Source organism: Somniosus microcephalus, unplaced genomic scaffold (assembly GCF_052327205.1).
Source record: "Somniosus microcephalus isolate GS21.2 unplaced genomic scaffold, FLI_Smic_1.0 unresolved_chr2, whole genome shotgun sequence".
Classification (NCBI taxonomy): Eukaryota; Metazoa; Chordata; class Chondrichthyes; order Squaliformes; family Somniosidae; genus Somniosus; species Somniosus microcephalus.
The window spans coordinates 50146265-50167511 of record NW_028225180.1 but is presented as its reverse complement, the minus strand read 5'-3'; the positions used below and the strand labels follow the sequence as shown (position 1 = coordinate 50167511).

The window sequence follows — 21247 nt, the reverse complement described above, 5'->3', positions numbered from 1 at the left end:
TATCTATCGCGGTCTATTCTTTTGTGCAGATCTCTGCCCATTGGTTTTACACATTAAACTCTCCACAACCACATTAACCTTTTCAAGTAGGGTTGTTTTCAGCATGATTGACCGTTTCTTGGACCTGTTCGCCATAGCATCTTCATCATGAATATCGCAAGCCAGCTGTTTCTTGCACAACACGTCGCCTCTGCACACACAGCGATAATCTAAGATCATGCAGCGCAATACATCCGACACAAAACAATCCCGCCCTTTCTGTCAATCCGGGTGGGGGGAGGGGCGGATTCTGTAGGTGTTAGATTTCAAGATATGAACTACATTTTTCTCATTATTCAATTTAAGCAAGGACACAACCATCTCAAACGGAAAGCTATCAGTTAACCATCTTAACTAAAATTTCTTGACTTTCACGAGATTGTGCATTGATTCCAGACTAATATCTTTCGACGAGTCGTGCCAAGGTGACTTACGATAAGTAGGGACGTCATAGCATAGATCGAATGAGACACTTTCCAATAGTTCATGATCAAGAACTAACTGCCATAGATAAAGGAATAAATGGAAGTGATTTAGAACTGCGAGCAGGATAACCCTCTTTACATGGAGTGTTGTGAGGCTGTGGAATTCACAGAGGGATAAATTATCGCCATTTCAAGTTTAAATTTTATATATCAATGAATAAAAATAGGTTGATGGGACGTTGAGATCAGGGGGTTTAAAGTGAATGGAACTATTTTCTCGGGTGCAGTGTAAACGCGGACACGAACTCTTTGGCTAAAATTATCTGTTCCCCTGTTATCAATTCTACAACATTTCGGTGACCAGTTTGGGATTTAAGTAAACATCTGTGAACAAAGATGTCTAGTGTCACATTGACGAGTCAAGTTCCTACTGTCTCCATCATTAGACACTGATCAGGAGCCAGGACTCCGTTCTATTGGTCCAGGAGACAATGTGGGGAGGAGTCTGATGGGGAGACCAGCGCCTGCAACATTCACACCAACATTACAGAATTACAGAAAACCACGATTGTATCACATAGGTTCTACATTAAAGTAACCTTTAACTATTAATTATACTGGGGCGTCTCATTCCAGTAACTACGGTGTAAGCAAGTTAACGCTGACGCCCACAAGTTCTACTCCACTGCTGAAGCTCAATCATAACTGTTCTCTTTGGTTCTTGAGCGGGAAGTGCGCTGTTTTAGCGGGAATCGATCATGTTCATCCGGGGAAAGCAGCAGACATCAAACACAAGGCACAAATTGGAGTAAATGTTCTCTGATGCCTTTTAATTTTCACTACAGCAAACCATAGTATTTGCTCTCTAATTTGGACAAGAATCTTTGTTTTTTTTTTCATTTATTTGCAAATAAATGTCCAAGGAGTTTTCATCAGCTGCATCAGCTCGTTCCTGAATTTAGTTTGTGTAGCTGCATAAATGCACGTGTTTGTACAGGAACTCAAATACATGAGCATATATCCGGTTTCAGCGGCAATATAGGCAGGGGCTGCATAATCGCCTCGGTAATGCGCGGTGCTTGTCGGTCCGGTAGTTAAATAAGTAACGGTAGTTGTCAGCCACAACAATACAAAACTGCCCGATACACTGAACAGTAAAATTATGGATTTCCTTCGGCTCTCCATCTCGGGATCGCTCTGATTCTCACTGTTATGCCCCCGTAGTCCCCTGCGGGCTCGACTGGCCACTAAAATACGTCTGGCTGTCAAACAATTAAACAGTAATATCAAAACATAACTAAGCCAAGAAAAACAAATGCTCCGTAGCCAGGAAAACACCACACCGACAGGCGATGAAATAAACTCCGCTCTGGAGCGGCAACCCCAGTGAACATTGTTAATTGTTCGCTCAGGTTCAAATGCAAACCAAAACAGGAGGCTCTGTAAACAGATCAGGACAGAGACCGTTGTTATAATCCCGGCCGCAGTTCTCACTGTGCAATACTTGGTTTTAAACCTCTTACAACATATAGCTACAAATCGGTCACATGTGAACGAGACTGTAAACCACACCGACAGATAGAGGGCGACACATTGCAGGTATATAATGAACTTACAGACGGCAGTTAACGACAGGAATGTATGTGGAAAGTAATAACGTAAAATGCGGTTCAATAATACATTGATGATCATGACCAGTAGATCTGCTGTTGCCATGGCCACCATGTAGACAGAGATACATTTGGAAAGGCCGCAGTTTCCTCTGGAGAGAATCACGATTGTCAGTAGGTTCGCTGTAAGAAGGAGCAACAAGAGGTCAGTAACGGGGGCATTCAGATAAATCTCAGATTTTTTCATTAACATAGGCGATGGTGAAGACACTTTATTTAAAGGAATGAAATCACTGAACATTCAATATCGAGGGGCTGAAAACACGCCGTCCGTCCAGCAAACTTCAGTCAAGTATTAAATATAATTACACGGCAATTAATGGAAAGATATAATTCAAATAAAATTCTCAACTCCGATAAAAAACAAGCGTTCAAGTTATAAACAAACGCTGCAGAGAGGAGGGGAGCTCCTTCCAGCGTGGAATTTATTTCGTAAAACGCCTGTTGGATGGAAGTTTCTGCAGTCCGAGTTATTATCAACGTAATGTAGACAGGGAACAACGGCACAAAAGACGTGATTACGATGGGCACTGAGCAACACATTCTTTACTTAGCTATGTGTTGTTGGAGAGGCCGGGGAATCAGCCTCGCCCTCCCTCAGTATAGGGAGGAACATTGAGCACCCGGTGCCCGCGATCCAGCGACCGGAACAGCGCCTCAGCGGTCGCGCGGGCGACTGGGATTGCCGCTGATTTTCACCGACTGATCCCGGTGAATAAATGACTCTGCAGTGTGGACATTCTCGGAATCTGTTACATTAACACTGAGATAGTCAACAGGTATTAGGCAACAGTATACATTGACTTACCGGGAATGCCAAATGCTGCGAGGACATGGTAGTAAATGTCCCGTATCTGTAGAATTATTGGCCGTACCATTGTTTTTAAGATTTGTGTGAATTCTGAGCTACTTTACGGTTCCGGCTTGAGTGTTTCTGAGATCTGTAAATGCTCCCCCTTTATAGATCAATCGGTGCCCCGGTGAGACAATCCGGTTACACAATAATTGGCTTTAGTTACAGTCACTTAACAAACAAGGAGCGATTTTCAACTTCAGTGCGCCCGGGCCGCCAATGGGGAAATTGAACAGCTCAGTCCATGAAACTCCGTCTATTAGCATCCATTAACGGAAAGTAATCCCAGAAGCACTGCACTCTGCGCGTGTCCAGTAAATCCTGAAGGATAAAGCAAACATTCCCCCGGATATTGCGTTGATTTCTTGGAGCCTCATCTTAATTTGGTGAAATCGTCGCTCATCCATTGCCTAATTAAACTGTGTTTTTTACTGTGATGATGAATGATGTTGAATCGGCTCTAACATTACTGATGGTGACGCTACTCCAACAATAATGGCGATGACTCTACTCTATCATTATAGGTGGTGAACCTACTCTAACATTACTGGTGGTGACCCTACTCTAACATTATTTGTGCTGGCCCTACTCTAACTTTAGTGGTGGTGACTCTACTCTATCATTACTGTTGGTGGCTCTACTCTAACGTCACTGGTGGTGCCCTTGCTCTAACATTACTGGTGAAGACACTACTCTAACAAACTGGTGATGACCCTACTCTAACATTATTGGTGGTGCCTGTACATTAACATGACGGGGGAGACCCTACTCAAACATTACTTGCGGTGGCTCTACTTTAACATGACTGGGGGTGACCCTACTCTAACATTAATGGCTATGCCCCTACTGTTACATTCCTGCTGGTGACTCTACGATCATATTACTGGTGCTTACATGGCTCTAATAATAATGTAGGTGACCCTAATCACCATTATTCCTGGTGATCCGATTTTAATATTGCTGGCAGTCACCCATCTCAAATGTTACTGCTGGTAACAATAATCTAAGCCAATGGGTGATGACTCATCTCTACCATTACTGCTTCTGACGTTTTTTTTATTTGCTCACGGGATGTTGGTGTGCACAGTCAAGGCCAAACGTTATTGCCCATCACCAGTTGCCCTTGAGAATTTGGTGGTGAGCCGCCTTCTTAAACAACTGCTGTCCATTTGTTGAAAGTCCTCCCACAGTGCTGTTAGGGAGGGATTTCCAGGATATTGACCGAAGGGCGATGAAGAAACGGAGACATAATTCCAAGTCTGAATAGTGTGTAACTTGGAGTTGAACTGGCAGGTGGTCGTTTTCACAATGTGCCTGCTGTCCTTGTCCTTCCAGGCGACAGAGTTTGCATGTTTGGGAGGGGCTGTCGAAGAAACTTTGCGAGTTGCTGCAGTACATGGTACATACTGCAGTCACAGTGCAACGGAGGTGGACGGAGTGAATGGTTAAAGTGGTGAATCGGTGCCAATCAAGAGAGCTGCTTTGTCCTGGAACTGTTGAGCTACTTGAGTGTTGTTGGAGCTGCACTCATCAAGGCAAGTGGCGAGTATTCCATCACACTCCTGCCTTGTAAATGGGAGAAAGAATTTGGGGAGTCAGGAGGTGGGATACTCGCCGCAGAACACCCGACCTCTGACCTGTTCTTGCAGCCACATTAATTATTTGGCTCCTCCTGTAAATTTTCTGGTCATTGGTGTCTCCTACGATGTTTGTGCTGGGAGTTTCGACAATGGTAATGCCGTTGGCTTTCAAGGGGAGGTGGTTACACTCACTCTTTTTGGATTTTTTCAATTCCTGGCATATGTCTGTCAGCAATATTTCTTGCCATTTTTCAGCCCAAGCCCGCAAGTTGTCCTGCTCTCGCTGCATGTGGGCTTCATTATCCCAAGAACTATGAATGGAACGGAACACTCTGTAATCAGCAGTGAACATCCGGACTCTTCTGTTCTTATGATGGCTGGAACTTCAATGATGAAGCTGCTTCAGATGGTTGTGTCTCGAACACTGCCCTGAGGAAATACTTCAGCGATGTTCTGTGGCTGATATGACTGACCTGCAACAATCTTCCTTTTTGCTAGGTATGACTCCAGCCAGAGAATTCTTTTCCCCCTGAAACCCATTTACGTCAATTTTACCAGGGCTGCTGGACGTCACACTAGGTCAAATGCTGTTTGATGTCCGGGGCAATCATCGTTACCTCACCTCTGGAATTCTGATCCTTTGTCCATGTTTGGAATAAGCTGTAATGAGATCTGGAGCCATGTTAACGTGGTGGAAACCAAACTGAGCATCTGTGATCAGGTTATTGATCATTAAGGGACACTTGATAGCAATGGCGACTACACCTTCCATCACTTTGCTGATAATTGAGAGTAAGGTGATGAGGTGTTAATTGGCCGAATTTGATTTGTCCTGATTATTGTTGACAGGTCATTCCGGGGTAATTTTTCACTATATCTGTAGATGCCAATGTTGTAGTTGTACTGAAAGAGCTTGGCTAGAAGTGCAGCTGGATCTGGAGCACAAATCTGCAGCACCACAGCCCGGATGCTGTCGGGCCACAGACTTTGCCGTATCAAGCGCGCTCAGTCGTTTCTTGATGTCACGTGGAGTGAATCGAATTGGATGAAACTGACATTGGCCCAGAAATTCGGGTCGGGGGCTTCCCGCAGATGCGAGCCCCCGACCTGCACTTACCCTGCGCGCCAGCCATTGAGCTGTGGGCCCACGTGGAATTCCGATCCGGGGCCTGGTCCAGCTGCCGGTGCACAGTGCTTGCGTATCCCAGGGGCGCAGTTAGTTCAGTGCGTCCCCTGGGATCATGTGGGACATGGAGAGCCAATCGGAGCAGGGAGTGCTCCATTCATAAGATTGACAGGAAGAGCTGTCAAAACTTACAAATACCTCGGCCCCAAAATAGCACGAAAACTTCAAATAAATGTTTTAAAAAATTTCCATTTTTTAAATAAACTAAAAATTACATGAAATAACTATTTTAAACAATAATTTAAATTTTTGAAAAAAATAATTTTATTTTCTAACGGGGCTAAAAATAAACTTACCTCACTTTAAAGTATTTAAAAATAATAAACCTGTGGAAAAATGTTTTAATTTTAATTAATTCACCACTTACCTTGTAAAAAGCAGGCCTTACGCCTGCTTTTTACATGTCTAACTTCTGGAGACTTACCCTCCCGGGAAAACCTGCAAAAGAAACCTAAGTTTGATGCGCACGCGCAGCCTCTCCCGTGCACGTGTTTGACCTCTGAACCCCTTCGTTCAGGGGACTGGAAGTGCCGGTTTCCCGCGCTTGTGCAGTGCATGCAGGAAACCGGCACTTCCATTGGGCTTACAGGTGAGTACCCCGTGCGTACTCACCCGTGGAGGCCCGAATTTCTGAGCTAATTGTGAAGGTGGCGATCTCAGGAGCAGGCTGAGACGGTTCATCCACTCAGCAATACTGGCTGAAGAAGGTTGCAAAGGCCCTGGCTTGATGGTAACAGTACAATGAGGGATATGCCGTGCCATGAGTTTACAGGTTCAGGTGTAATACAATGCTGCTGCTGCTGATGGCCACGCGCCTCACCGAGCCCAGCTTGGAGCTGCTTGATCTTATCTGGTTCTATCCCATTTAGCACGGGATTCCATCTCCACAAGGACTGTGCGCTGGTCACTGCTATCAGTGCTGTAAATGTCAGATGCATCTGCAACAGGTAGATGGTGAGGACGAGGTCAAGTAGTTTTTACTCTCGTGATTGTTCTCTCACCACCTGCCAAAAGCCCAGTCCGGCAGCTAATGTCCAAGGCTCCTCTATCACCATCCGTGGGTATGTGCTGTCCCACCAGCAGGAGAAACCTCCAAGATGTGCCAACAGTGTGGTATACATTCGTGAAGTTGCGGCACTGGGAATACTCTATATTGACTGCAGCCCTCATGAAGTCTCATGCCATCAGGCCAAACATGGCAAGCAAACCTCATGCTGATTACCACATACCAGCCTCTATCAGTGACGAAGAAGTGCTCTTTCATGTTGAACATCATTGGAAGAAACATTAAGGGTAGCAAGGGCACAGAATTTTCTCTGAGAGGCGGACCTAAATGTCCAAAATCAAAACTGGCTCAGTAGCACCTCTACTGATCGAATTGGCCGACTCCAGAAGGAAATAGCTGCCAGACTCAGCTTGGGGCAGGTGGTGAGAAAAACAACACGAGGGAAAACTTAGTTGACCTCGTCCACAGCAATCTACTTGTCGCAGATGCATCTGTTTATGACAGTATATTTAGGAGAGACCACCGCACAGTTCTTGTCGAGACGAAGTGCCGTCTATTCACTGCGGAGAACCTCCAACGTGTTGTGTGGCACGACCACCTTGCTAAATGATTCAGAACAGAATTAGCAGCTCAAAACTTAGCTTCTACTAGACGCCGTGCGTCATCAACAGCCACAAAATTGGATAAGACCACAATCTGTAAAGCCTTGGTGCAAGATTGTCATGCATTAATTGGATTTTAGAATATTGATTTAATATCTTATAATAAATATCTATAATTCTAGAAACACAGAATATTTACAGCACAGAAAGAGGCCATTCGGCCGCTCGAGCCAATGTAGGCTCTGTGCAGGTGCACTTGAGCTAGTCCCACTTCCCCGCCCTTTCATCGTAGCCCTGCATTTTTTTCCTTCAGGTATTTATCCAATTCCCTTTTGAAAGCTCCGATGGAGTCTGCCACCACCAGCCTTTCAGGCAGTGCATTCCATGTCCTAACCACTCGCTGCATAAAAAAATATTTCTCATGTTGCTTTTGGTTCTTTTCCCAATCACCTTAAATCTGTGTCTTCTGGTTCATCGACCCTTTCGCCAATGGGAACAGTTTCTCTCTATCTACTCCGTCTAAACCCCTCATGATTTTGAATATATCTATGAAATCTACTTTCAACCTTCTCTGCTCTAAGGGGAATATCCCCAGTGTTTCTAGTCTATCCACGTAACTGAATTCCCTCGTCCCTGGAATCATTCTCGGAATTATTTTCTGCAATGTCTCTAAGGCCGTCACATTCTTGCTAAAGTGTGGCGCCCAGAATTGGACACAATACTCCAGTTCATGCTGAACCAGTGTTTTATATACTTTCATTATAACTTCTTTGCTTTTGTACTCTATGCCTCTATTTATGAAGCCCAGGATACCGAATGTTTCTTTAACCGCTTTCTCAAACTGCCCTGCCACCTTCAACTATTTGAGCACCTACACCTTCAGGTCTCGCTATTCATGCACCCAGTTTAGAATTGTACACTTTAGTTTATATTGCCTCTTCTCGTTCTTCCCACCAAAATGTAACACTTCACACTTTTCTGCGTTAAATTTAATCAGCCACGTGTCTGCCCATTTCACCAACCTGCCTATGTCTTCTTCAAGTCTACCACTATCCTCCCCACTGTTCACTATACTTGCAAGTTTTCTGTCATCTGCAAATTTTGAATTGTTCCCTGTAAACCCAAGCTCAAGTCATTAATATATATCAAGATAAGCAGTGGTCCTTGTACAGACCTCTGGGGAACACCACTCTATAACTGCCTCCAATCCAATCATCTGTAATGAGGTTATAATCATGTGTATGAATTAAATGTAGAAATCTGTTATCATCATTTTTATGTAATGGTAACCTGAATTATATATATGTAATCATTGTGCTTATAATTAAAATGATGTACTTATGCTGTAAGCTTATGGGTGAGAAAGAGAATTGCTATAGCCGAATAGGGAGGTTGTGGGTGAAAGGTGGATATTAGCCACAGTAAGGATGATACATAGAGTGCAACTAGCCTGAGAGGCAAGGTCAGGTGTAGCTGCCACTGTAATGGAATGTTACGACTTCTCCAACGAAACTAAAACCTAAGCCTTTCACAGAAACAGCTAGGACGCTATATCTCTGCAAACTGGAGACATGTGCCGTTGTATTGCCATAATTAACCCAAATATGTGTCTTGTTGGTCAAAAACAGTTGATGTATTATTCTCTTATGTCTAGAACATGCGTAAGCCAAGTAGGAGCGGACGTGGCATCTCTGTGATTTGATTTGAGGGCTTTTGGATGGCAGCCAGCAATTGCACAGTAAGAGTCCAAAAGGTTTTGAATGCGAGTAAGTGTATAACAGGGGGATCTTAACAGACACAAAGGCCCAGAAATTTGTGTCAGAGGCTTCCCGAGGGCACAAGCCTCTAACCTGCACTTACCTTGTGCGCTGGACGTTGTGCTGTGGGCCCACGTGGTATTCCAATCCTTTGCCACCTGCAACTGTCGGCGCATAGTGCTGGCGTATACCAGGGGCGTAGTTAGTTCAAAGCAGCCCCTGGGATCATGTGGGCCATGGAGAACCAATGGTAGCAGGGAATGCTTCATTCATAAATTTGACAGGAAGAGCTGTCAAACCTATAAATACTATAAGCCCCAAAACATCACTAAAACTTCAATTAATTTTACAAAATCACATTTTTAAAACAACTATGAATTATATGAAATAACTATTTTAAACAATAATTTACACTTTTGAAAAGATTAATTACATGTTCTAACTGGGTTAAAAATAAACTTACCTTTCTTTAAAGTATTTAAAAATAATAAACCTGTGGAAAAATGTTTTAATTGTAATTAATTCACCACTTACCTTGTCAAAAGCAGGCCTTGCGCCTGCTTTTTAAAAGTGTAACTGTTGGAGACTTACACTCCCGGAGAACCCTGCAAAAAAAACATAAATTCGATGCGCACGCGCTGCCTCTCTGACGCACGCGTTCCATCTGTCAACCCCTTCTTTCAAGGCAACGGAAGTTCCGATTTCCCACGCATGTGCAGTGCATGCACAAAACCGGCACTTTGGTTGGGCCTACACGTGAGTAGCCAGAGCGTACTCACGAGTGGGGACCCGAATTTCTGGGACAATGTTTTTTAAATATCTATAAATAACAAGAAACAACTATTTTAAACAATAATTTAAAATTTTGAAAAAATTAATTACATATTCTAATGGGGCTAAAAATAACATTATCTTTCGTTAAAGTATTTAAGAATAATAAACCTGTGGAAAAATGTTTTAACTTTAATTAATTCACCACTTACCTTGTCAAAAGCAGGCCTTGCGTCTGCTTTGTAAAAGTGTTACTGCTGGAGACTTACCCTCCCGGAGAAACCTGCAAAAAAAACGTAAGTTTGATGCGCACGCACTGCCTCTCTGGTGCACGCGTTCCACCTGTCAACCCCTTCTTTCAAGGGAATGGAAGTTCCGGTTTCCCACGCATGTGCAGTGCATGCACAAAACCGGCACTTTCGTTGGGCCGATGCATGAGTACCCAGCGTGTACTCTTGCGTGGGGACCCGAATTTCTGGGTCATTGTGTAGAAGATTTCAGGAAGATTCAAGGAGACACTCGGGAGAAAAAGGAAGAGGAGTGACCAGAGACATAGGGTGCAACTTTTTCACGGTTGCGCTTCTACCCGGAGATTAACAGATTAATGTAAGTCTCAAGTGTCCTCTCCAAACTACTGCTCAAACACTGTAATGTATTAAGCCTTGCTTGTGCTGCATAAGGAGAAATTATTGTCCCCAGTACGGTTCAACCTCGAATCAATTGGATCCAGGTTCCCTCTGCGATCTTATAATGGCCTGGCATATCCATCATTCTGCCATTACCATCAAGCCAGGGGAACATCCCTGGTTCAATGAAGCATATAGAAGAGCATGCCAGGAGCAGCAACCGACGTACCTGAAAATGTGGTGCCAATGTGGCGAAGCTAAAACACAGGAGTGCATGCATGCTAAATAGCGGTGCAACATGCTAATGACTGAGCTAAGTGACCCAACAACCAATGGATCAGATCAAAGCTCTGCAGTCCTGCCACATCCAGTCATAAATGGTTGTGGACAATTAAACAACTAACCGGAGGGAGAAAGATCAATGAACATCCCCATCCTCAACATCCCCAGCAAGGACGTATAAAATTGCAGAGTGACTGATTTAATATTATACTTCAATCGGTTTGTAATAGAAACATAGAAACAGAAAAGATAAGAGCAGGAGTAGGCCATTCGGCCCCTCGAGCCTGTTCTGCCGTTTAATGAGATCATGGATGATCATCCAAGTTCAGTACCATGTCCCTGTTTTCTCCCCTTATCTCTTGATGCCCTTAGCCTAAAGAAATATATCTAACTCGTTCTTGAATATATTTAATGAATTGGCATCAACTGCCTTGTGTGGTAAAGAATTCCATACGTTCACCACTCTCTGGGTGAAGAAATTCTTACTCATCTCAGTCCCAAATGGCTTACCCCTTATCATTAGACTATGACACCTGGTTCTGGACTCCCCCGCCATCGGGAACAACCTTCCTGCATCTAGTGTGTCCAGTACTGTTAGAATTTTATAAGTTTCAATGAGCTCCCCTCTCATTCTTCTAAACTCTAGCGAATACAGGCCTAATCGGCCCAATCTCTCCTCATACGTCATTCCTGCCATCCCATGTATCAGTCTGGTGAATCTTCGCTGCACTCCCTCCATTGCAAGAACATCCTTCCTCAGATAAGGCGACCAAAACTGCACACAATACTCAAGGTGTGGTCTCATCAAGGCCCTGTAAAATTGCAGCAATACATCCTTGCTCTTGTACATGAATCCTCTCACTATGAAGGCCAACATACCATATGCCTCCTTAACCACCAGCTGCACCTTCATGCTTACCTTCAGCGACTGGTGCACAAGGACACTCAGGCATCGTTGCACTTCCACTTTTCCCAATCAATTGCTGTTCAGATAATAAGCTGTCTTCCTGTATTGCAACCGAAGTGGTAAACCACGCATTTATCCACATTATACTGCATTTGCCATGCATCTGCCCAATCACCCAACCTGTCAATATAATACGGGAGATTCTCAGCACCCTCCTCACAGCACACACGCCCACCCACCTATTTGTCATCTGCAAACTTGGAGATATTACATCTAGTTCCCTCGGCTAGATCATTTATATATATTTTGAATAGCTGGGGTCCTAGCACTGATCCCTGCGGTACACCACTAGTCACTGCCTGCCACTCGGAAAAAGACCCTTTTATTCCAACTCTTTGCTTCCTGTCTGCCAACCAGTTCTCTATCAAAGACAGTACCTTACCCCCAATCCCATGTGCTTTAACTTTGCACGCTAATCTCTTATGCGGGACCTTATCGAAAGCCTTCTGAAAGTTAAATACACCACATCTACTCGTTCTCCCTTATATGTACTACCAGTTACATCATCAATAATTTCCAGTAGATCAGTCAAGCATGATTTTCCTTTTGTAAATCCATGTTGACTTTGTCCGATCCTGTCGCTGTTTTCCAAGTGCTCTGCTTTTACATCTTTTATAATGGACTCTAGCATTTTCCCCACTACCGATGTCAGACTTACCAGTCCATAATTCCCCGTTTTCTCTCTACCAACTTTTTTAAATAGTGGGGTTACATTAGCTCTCCTCCAATCCATGGGAACTGTTACAGAGTCTATAGATCTTTGTAAGATGAGCAGCAATGCATCTACTATTTCTAGGGCATTCTTAAGTATCCTAGGATGCAGATTATCAGACCCTGGGGATTTATCGGCCTTCAATCCCGTCAATTTCCCTAACACCACTTACCTTCAAATACTGATGTCATTCAATTCCTCCATCTGATTAGATCCTATGTTCCCCGAGATCACTGGGAGGTTATTTGTGTCCTCCTTTGTGAAGACAGTACGAAAGTATGTATTTAATTGGCCTGCCTTTTCTTTGTTCCCCTTTATAAATTCCTCTGATTCTGACTGCAAGGGACCTACGCTTGACTTCACCCATCTTTTTCTCATCACATATCTATAGAACCTTTTACAGTCAGTTTTTATGTTTCCAGCTAGCTTGCTCTCATAATCTATTTTACCCCTCTTAATTAATCCCTTTGTCCTCCTTTGCTGAATCCTAAACTGCTCCCAACCCTCAGGTTTGCTGCTTTTTCTGGCCAAATTACACGTCCTCTCCTTGGTTCTTATGCTATCCATAATGTATCTTGTCACCACGGTTGAGTCACCTTTTTTGTTTTACTTTTATGACAAACAGGGATGACCAAATTTGGGAGTTCATCCATGCGATCTTTAAATGTTTGCCATTGCCTATACACTGTCAGCCCTTTAAGTAACGTTCACCAATCAATCCTAGCCAACTCGTGCCTCATAACCTCCTAGTTTCTTTTAGTTAAATTCAGGAGCCTAGTCTCTGAGTCAACTGCCTCACTCACCATTTTAATGATGGTGTGGAGATGCCGGAGTTAGACTGGGGTGGACAAATGTAAGAAGTCACACAACTCCAGGTTATAGTTCAACAGCTTTATTTGAAGTCACAAGTTTTCGGAGCGCTGCTCCTTCATTAGGTGAAGAGGAGAGATGCACAAAGACACAGCTTATATAGTCAGAGAATAATGTCAGATGTTTACAGGTAATCTTTCTAACTGCCATTTATCACAACTCGGCAGAGAGATAATCACAGCAATCAAAGGTGTGAATGGTGTCCAAACAGGTCAGTCAGGAAAACATTACATCAAAGAACAATGAGGTGGGGTCACAAGTGGTCAAATGTTGCAGATGCTGGGGTCTGTGTGAAAAACAGAAAAACAGACAAAAAACATTTTTTTTGCTGGAAATCACAGCAGGTCCGGCCGCATCTGTGTAGAGAGAATAAGCCAATGATGACTCGAGTGTAGATGACCCTACGTCAGGTGGGGTTACATGTAGCGTGACTTGAACCCAAGATCCCGGTTCAGGCCGTCCTCATGGGTGCGGAACTTGGCTATCAGTTTCTGCTTGACGATTTTGCATTGTCGTGTGTCTCAAAGGCCACCTTGGAGAGTGCTTACCCGCAGATCAGAGGCTGAATGTCCTTGACCCCTTGTGACCCCACCTCATTTGTTCTTTGATGTAATGTTTTCCTGAGTGAATTGTTTGGACACCATTCACACCTTTGATTGCTGTGATTATCTCTCTGCCGAGGTGTGATAAATGGCAGTTAGAAAGATTACCTGTAAACGTCTAACATTATTCTCTGACTATATAAGCTGTGTCTTTATGCATCTCTCCACTTCACCTGATGAAGGAGCAGCGCTCCGAAAGCTTGTGACTTCAAATAAAGCTGTTGGACTATAACCTGGTGTTGTGTGACTTCTTAAATTTTAAAGATGATTTCCATCATATTTTGATCGCTCCTCCCCAAGGGGCCTCGGAGAACAAGATTGTTAATTAATCCTTTCTCATTACATAATACCCAGTCTAAGATGGCCTGATCTCTAGTCGGTTCCACAACATATTGGTCCAGGAAACCATCCCGTATGCACTCTACGAATTCCTCCTCCACAGTATTTTTACTAATTTGGGTAGCTCGATCTATATGTAGATTAGAGTCAACCATGATACCTGCACTGCCCTTATTGCAGGCTTCTCTAATTTGCCGTTAAATTCCATCCCCAAACTCAGCATTACTGTTTGGGGGTCTGTATAGAACTCCCACTAACGGTTTCTTCCCCTTGGTATTGCTCAGCTATTCCCATACAATTTCCACAACATCAGAGCTAATATTCTTCCTTACTATTGCTGATCTCCTTTTTAACCAGCAATACTACTCCACCTCCTTTTCCTTTTTTCCTTTCCTTCCTGAATATTGAATACCCCTGGATGTTCAATTCCCAGTCTTGGTCCCCCTGGAGCCAAGTCTCCATAATCCTAATTATCTCATTCCCGTTTACATCTACATACGCAGCTAATTCATCCACCTTATTATGAATGCTCCTCACATTAAACTCAAAGATCTCAGGCTTGATTTTTTAACACTCTTAGTCCTTTTTAGAATTATTCTCCAATGTGGCCCTGTTTGATTTCCACACTTGATTTCTCTGCCTTCCAATTTTGCTTTTCTCCTTCCTGCCTTTTGTTTCTATCCATTGCTTACCTTTCCTCTGTCGCCCTGCACAGGTTTCCAGCCGCCTGCCATTTTAGTTTAAACCCTCCCCAACAGCACTAGCAAACATTGCCCCTAGGACATCGGTTCCGGTCCTGCCCAGGTGCAAACCGTCCACTTTTTACTTGTCCCACCACCCCCAGAACTGGTTCCATTGTCCCATGAATTTGTATCCCTCCCCCTTGCACCAATCCTCTAGCCAAGTATTCTGCTGAAATATCCTTCTATTTCTACACTGACCAGACACGTGGCACTGGTAGCAATCCTGAGATTACTACCTTTGAGGGCTTATTTATTAATGTACCTCCTAACTCCCTATATTCAGCTTTTAGGACCTCATGCAGTTTTTTACCTATATTGTTGGTACATATCTGCACTACGGCAACTGGCTGTTCACCCTCCACCTCCAGAATGCCCCGCAGCTGCTCCGAGACATCCTTGACCCTTGCACCAGGGAGGCAACATACCATTCTGGAGTCTCATTTGTGGCCACAGAAACGCCTTTCTATTCCTCTTTCAATAGCATACCCTATCACTATAGCTCTCCTGCACATTTTCCTCCCATCCTGTGCAGCATGACTACCCATGCTGCCAGAAAGTTGGCTGCTGCTGCCTTCTCCCGAGAACCCAACCCCCTCAACAATATCCAAAGTGGTATATCTGTTTGAAAGTGGGATGGCCACAGGTGACCACTGCACTACCTGCCTGCGCTTACTAGTCTGCCTGGTTGTCACCCAATCCCTTCCTGCCTGTGCAGACTTTACCTGCGGTGTGACCAACTCCCTATACATGCTATCCACAATGTGCTCAGCATCGCAAATGCTTCAGTATATATTCATTCGCAGCTCCAGCGCCACAATGTGGTCTGATTGTAGCTGCAGCTGGATACACTTCCCGCACATTTGATCATCAGGGACACACCAAGTGTCCCTGATTTCCCACAAAGAGCAGGAGGAGCATGCCACAGAGCCGAGCAGTTCTGCCATTAATTACCCTTTAATTAATTCAAATTAAATTAAATCAAATCAATACCGCTAATTACACTACAATTAAATTATATACTCAGTGCCCTTCTTTACCAGCACTCACCGCTATGCAACAGGAACCCTAGAAACTATAAAACACGGAAATTAAATTTGGAAAAAAAGCGAGAAAGAGAGCAATATTCACCAACCAATCACTTACCTGCTTTCTGGTGACGTCACACTTCAATTATTTTTACTTCTCTCTCTCCTCTCGCTGACTCTGTGCCTCTCGCAAGTCCGCTGCTCAGCTCCAGTCCCAGGCCTCCTCTCCATGCTCTTTATATCCTCCTCTCGCTGACACTGTGCCTCACTCATTTCTGCCGCTCAGCTCCAGTCCCAGGCCTCCTCTCAGCACTCTTTTTATCCTCCTCTCGCTGACTCTGTGCTTCTCGCAGGTCCGCCGCTCAGCTCCGGTCCCAGTCCTCCTCTCCGTGCTCTTTTATTCTTCCTCTCGCTGGCTCTGTGCCTCTCACAGGTCCACCACACAGCTCCGGTCCCATTCCTCCTCTCCGTGCTCTTTTATTCTTCCTCTCGCTGACTCTGTGCCTCTCACAGGTCCACCGCTCAGCTCTGGTCCCAGTCCTCCTCTCCATGCTCTTTATATCCTCCTCTCGCTGACACTGTGCCTCTCACAGGTCCGCCGCTCAGCTCCAGTCCCAGGCCTCCTCTCAGCACTCTTTTTATCCTCCTCTCGCTGACTCTGTGCCTCTCGCAGGTCCGCCGCTCAGCTCCGGTCCCAGTCCTCCTCTCCGTGCTCTTTTATTCTTCCTCTCGCTGGCTCTGTGCCTCTAACAGGTCCACCGCTCAGCTCCGGTCCCAGTCCTCCTCTCCGTGCTCTTTTATTCTTCCTCTCGCTGGCTCTGTGCCTCTCACAGGTCCACCGCTCAGCTCCGGTCCCAGGCCTCCTCTCCACGCTCTTTTTATCCTCCTCTCGCTGACTCTGTGCCTCTCGCAGGTCCACCACACAGCTCATATGTCATTTGCTTTCCTAACTGCACCTGCAGGCTAACTTGCAGTGTAGAAGGACACCTAGTTTCAATTGAAGTCCAAAATGACCCAATCTTCCACCATTTAAAAATATTCTGTTTTCCTCTTTTTCTTACCAAAGTGGATAAGGTCACACAACTCCATCTTATATTCCATCATCCATGTTCTTTCCCACTCATGTAACCTGTCTATATTGCTTTGCATCATCTTTGCATTTGCCTCACACCTTACTTTCACACCCAACTTTGTATCATCTGCAAACTCGGATTCATTTGACACATTGCAGCCTCCAATGCATTCAATGTATTGCTTATACCCCATATATTAGTATGTAGCACACGTATTTGACCTGATGCGGTATTTCTTACACCGTTCAACTTAACAACTTTCTTATTTGTCTCGCCTGCTGTAACTGCTTTAATTATTTTACTACTCCCTTCACTGGAGTATCACGTCATGACCTGAAATCTGCTCTTATCCTTTTTATCGTTCAATTATAATTTTTACTGTTGTTTATGACTGAATCCTCCCCCCACCCCATTTATGAGAATAATGTTTTTTTGCCTCGCTATTTATACGTTCCGCTAGGACCTTGGTTCTGTCTTAGTTCAGGTACAACATGTTCCAACGGTATGGCTATCTCTTTGCCCTGTACTTTGCCCCATGAAATGGATCCCCTCCCTCATACACCACTCATCCAGCCATGTGTTCACTTTTCTGGTCTGCTTGTCTCTGTAACAATTAGAACGTGGCCCGGGTAATAATGCTGAGATTAGCACCCTTGTAGACCTGGTTGATAATTTAGCTCCTCACTCCACATAATCCCTCAGCTAGAACGCCGCCCTTTTTGCCCTTTGTCACTTGTCCCGACATGAACCATGACAAATCTCTAAATACATTTGCCGCATCGAGTAACCCTTTATCGTCCCATCATCTTATGGTTAAACGGGGACAATTAACCCGGGAATATCAGTTAATCTTCCAGCTGTGTGTGAGGCCCCGCTCGGGGAGAGAACTTCTGTTATCTCTGCCAAAAATTTCGCGCAAGTTACAGCTGAATTCGTTGTGGATCCAGTTTAATGGTGAAATAAAGTGAGAGACTGCCCCCTCCTATAAATTAGGAGTACAGGGACATTTAAACTGGTAACGGGACAGAATAAACTCTCATTGTTTCATAACATGCCGTGAGACGGATTTTACAGCAACGGTTATTGCCGTTTCCAATTCCATTTTGCAATTTACTATTGATTCTGTCCCCACCACCCTTTCAGGTGTTGCATTCCCGATAACAACGACTCGCTGTACAAAAATAATATTTCCTCATGACGTCACTGGCTTTCCTGTCAATTACCTTGAAATTCGCAACTTGTTTTGGAACAGGGGCGGTCAATGTGGAGCTATTTGCTCGTGTGGAGGGTAAATAAAGTAATTGAATGATTGGGCGGAATGGATAGCTTCCGTTTTGTAAGAGCGACTTTTTTTTGTACATTGAGGTTTCACGGTTTAGCATTAGTTTTAGGGCCCTGGGAAAATGATTGGGGATCTCAGGGTGTCAGAGCACTGAGTCCAGACTTGGGATCAGCGAGCACTGGGAATGTGGCCTAAAAGTTTGTGAACACAGAGAACGGCACTGTTGTTAGGTAGTTGGGGGAAATATGAAATGTGGCTTTCTGGGATTCAGAAATTTGAACATCTTAGAATGTACATGTGACTTTGAAAGATTTATTTAACAATTCAAAGGTTAAAAATCTTCATGTAATCCCAAGTTTTTGAGATATGCTGAGGCTTTGAAGGTAAATCTTCATGGAAGGCCCTGAAATAAATATTTAAAACAATGCAATCATTAGATTGAATGATGTTGATGCGAAAATGATGTTTTTGTTTTTATTTAGATACTTATTTTGAAGATTAGACATTTCAGTTACTGAAAAAAATGACAGATATTATTTTCAACCATCTCTTTGATTAAATTTATTGATTGATCAAGAAACTTGTTTCTGTGCCGGCTCTGTGAAAGAGCCTCTATTTAGTCCCACTCCTCTGATCCTTCCCCATAGCCCAGCATGATTTCCCCTTGAAGAATTTATCCAATTAATTTGAAAGTTACTATTGAAACTGCTTCCACAACCATTTCAAAGCACTGCATTCCAGATCATAAGAAGTTGCTGTGAGACAAAAATTAATCTCATCTTCTCTCTGGTTCAATGGCTAACTCCCTTAAAAATGAACATCTTTACATATCTTGAATTTATATTATTATTTGTGGTCATAAATCGAGGTAAATGGCAATTTGGGAAGCGGAGATGTGGATTTGGCTTCTCTCTGATACAGGCGGAGGAAGTGGGAGATGTCAAACTGAGGCTCGGCAGCACCACAACTGGAAGGAGCGTGTAATTACAGCATGGAAGTCGATACTGGAGCTAACCTTCCTAAAAGTGAACAGAATGTAGTGAATCAATGGAGATCTACAAATTCCAATAAAGGGTAGATAACCGTAACACCTTGTCGAATCTCCGAGAACCACCTTAGTGCACTTGACACAGCTTATTTTGGAGGGGCAGTGAGTATTCTGCCTGCATCCCTGCAGCCGCAGTGATGGGTTCAGACAGCATGCAGTGATGCCTCTCAATAAATGGACTGGAGCAAGTGGCATTTGGAGGGGCAAAGGACAAGTTGGGCCCCTTAACGTATCTCCAGGGCAGTCCTCAGTTTCTGCATCTGCCAGTGTCTTCTAGTAGATCAGCAGTTGGAGGGTTTCACCCTATGAGAGGCCATGAATTTACAAAAGTCACAAACAGAAAATGGGACCTTTGAAATGTGGAACGTTTGCCATGAGTGGAGTTCCACTGGCGCTATCTTCAACTTAGCCAGAGAGAGACCGACAAAAACGTCCTCGAGTTTCAATTTTGGGACGGTATTCACAACGTTCCAAACTCGGCAGGCGACATCAGTTGAGAGCACGTACCCAGTGCCAGAGTAATATGGCAGATACGTTTCCAGAGAGTATTCCTGTTCACTCACGTACCATTTACTGGATTTGTCCCTGACAGGTCTTGCATGTCTCTGTATGTGGCCAGTGTAGATGTTCCTGCGACTGGTTCACGACAAGAGATCTCTTAAATAATCAACATTGACAAACATGTCTGAATCGGTGTTCATCACAAAGGAGGCAGACGGACAAAATCGGTTCACCCATTCCAGTCCCATCAGCGCCTTGGTGTTCAGGTAGTAATAAGTGTCGCTGAGCTCTGTCTGTATGATGTCTTTGTGCAGCAAACCTTCCTCTAGCAAATGCTCCTGATGCTCCCGGCTGTGCCCGAGCAGGAAATAGGTCATGACCCTCTTGCCCTGTGTTGTCGGCTCTCTCCCCCAGGTCCGGCAAATGACCGAGCGAGCTGCGAACTAGTCCTGGGCACTGGTGACGAGAAGGACCAGAAATGGGGGACTGATATCACATCTCCTATCAGGTCGCATTAAATAGGAAGTGTCATTTAATTCTGTGTAAAGACAAGGGTCAGGAATGTTGCAGCGTAAATATCCAAATATACCAAGTGTCACCAAAAGGATCACAAAAAAAAACATTTTTTTGGACGAAATTTGAAACCACATATTGCACCAGAAAAGATCTTCATGTTTTTAATCAACTGTAAAACAAAATAAACACATTGATTTTGGTGGTATCCGGGCAATGCAAGGGGAAACACTTAGCAATTTAAGGTTATTTGGCTTGATTAGTAACATAGGAATAGTAGAAGGCCATTCACCCCATCGAACATGTTCTGCCATTCAATTGGATCATGGTTGATCTGTATCTGATCTCCATTTACTCGCCTTGGTAATGTAAACGTTAATGCCGAATCATCATAGCAGCTCTTAACTTGTTGGGCTGGTGTTCTTCTGTCCCTGACTTTAAAACCCAGTAACTGGTCTAATATAATAAGTTGAAGTCGCCATTAACATAATAAAAGTCGAAGGTTACAGGAGGGTCTGAACGGGTTTTCATCTTGTCAGCAGTGATTTATAAATACAGTAAAAGGAATAATGTTTTGATGGTAGAAAAAGTGGTGATCCAAAGCTAGAAACAGAGGAAGCCCAAAGCTAGAAACAGTTGAGAGTCAAAGCTAGAAACAGTAGAGGTCTAAAACTAGTAAGAGTGAAGGTCCAAATCTACAATCACTGGAGGTTTAAATCTAGAAACAGTGGAGATCCCAAGCTAGAAACAGTGGAGGTCCAAATCTACAATCATT

General features: G+C 44.0%; 2 pseudogenes; both read right to left on the bottom strand.

The window, feature by feature from the left end:
- Positions 1-1226: 1226 nt before the first annotated feature.
- Positions 1227-3012, bottom strand: LOC147092622 (putative G protein-coupled receptor 139; annotated as a pseudogene).
- A 15722-nt stretch (positions 3013-18734) lies between these two features.
- Positions 18735-20474, bottom strand: LOC147092621 (beta-1,3-galactosyltransferase 5-like; annotated as a pseudogene).
- Between the last annotated feature and the right edge of the window lie 773 nt (positions 20475-21247).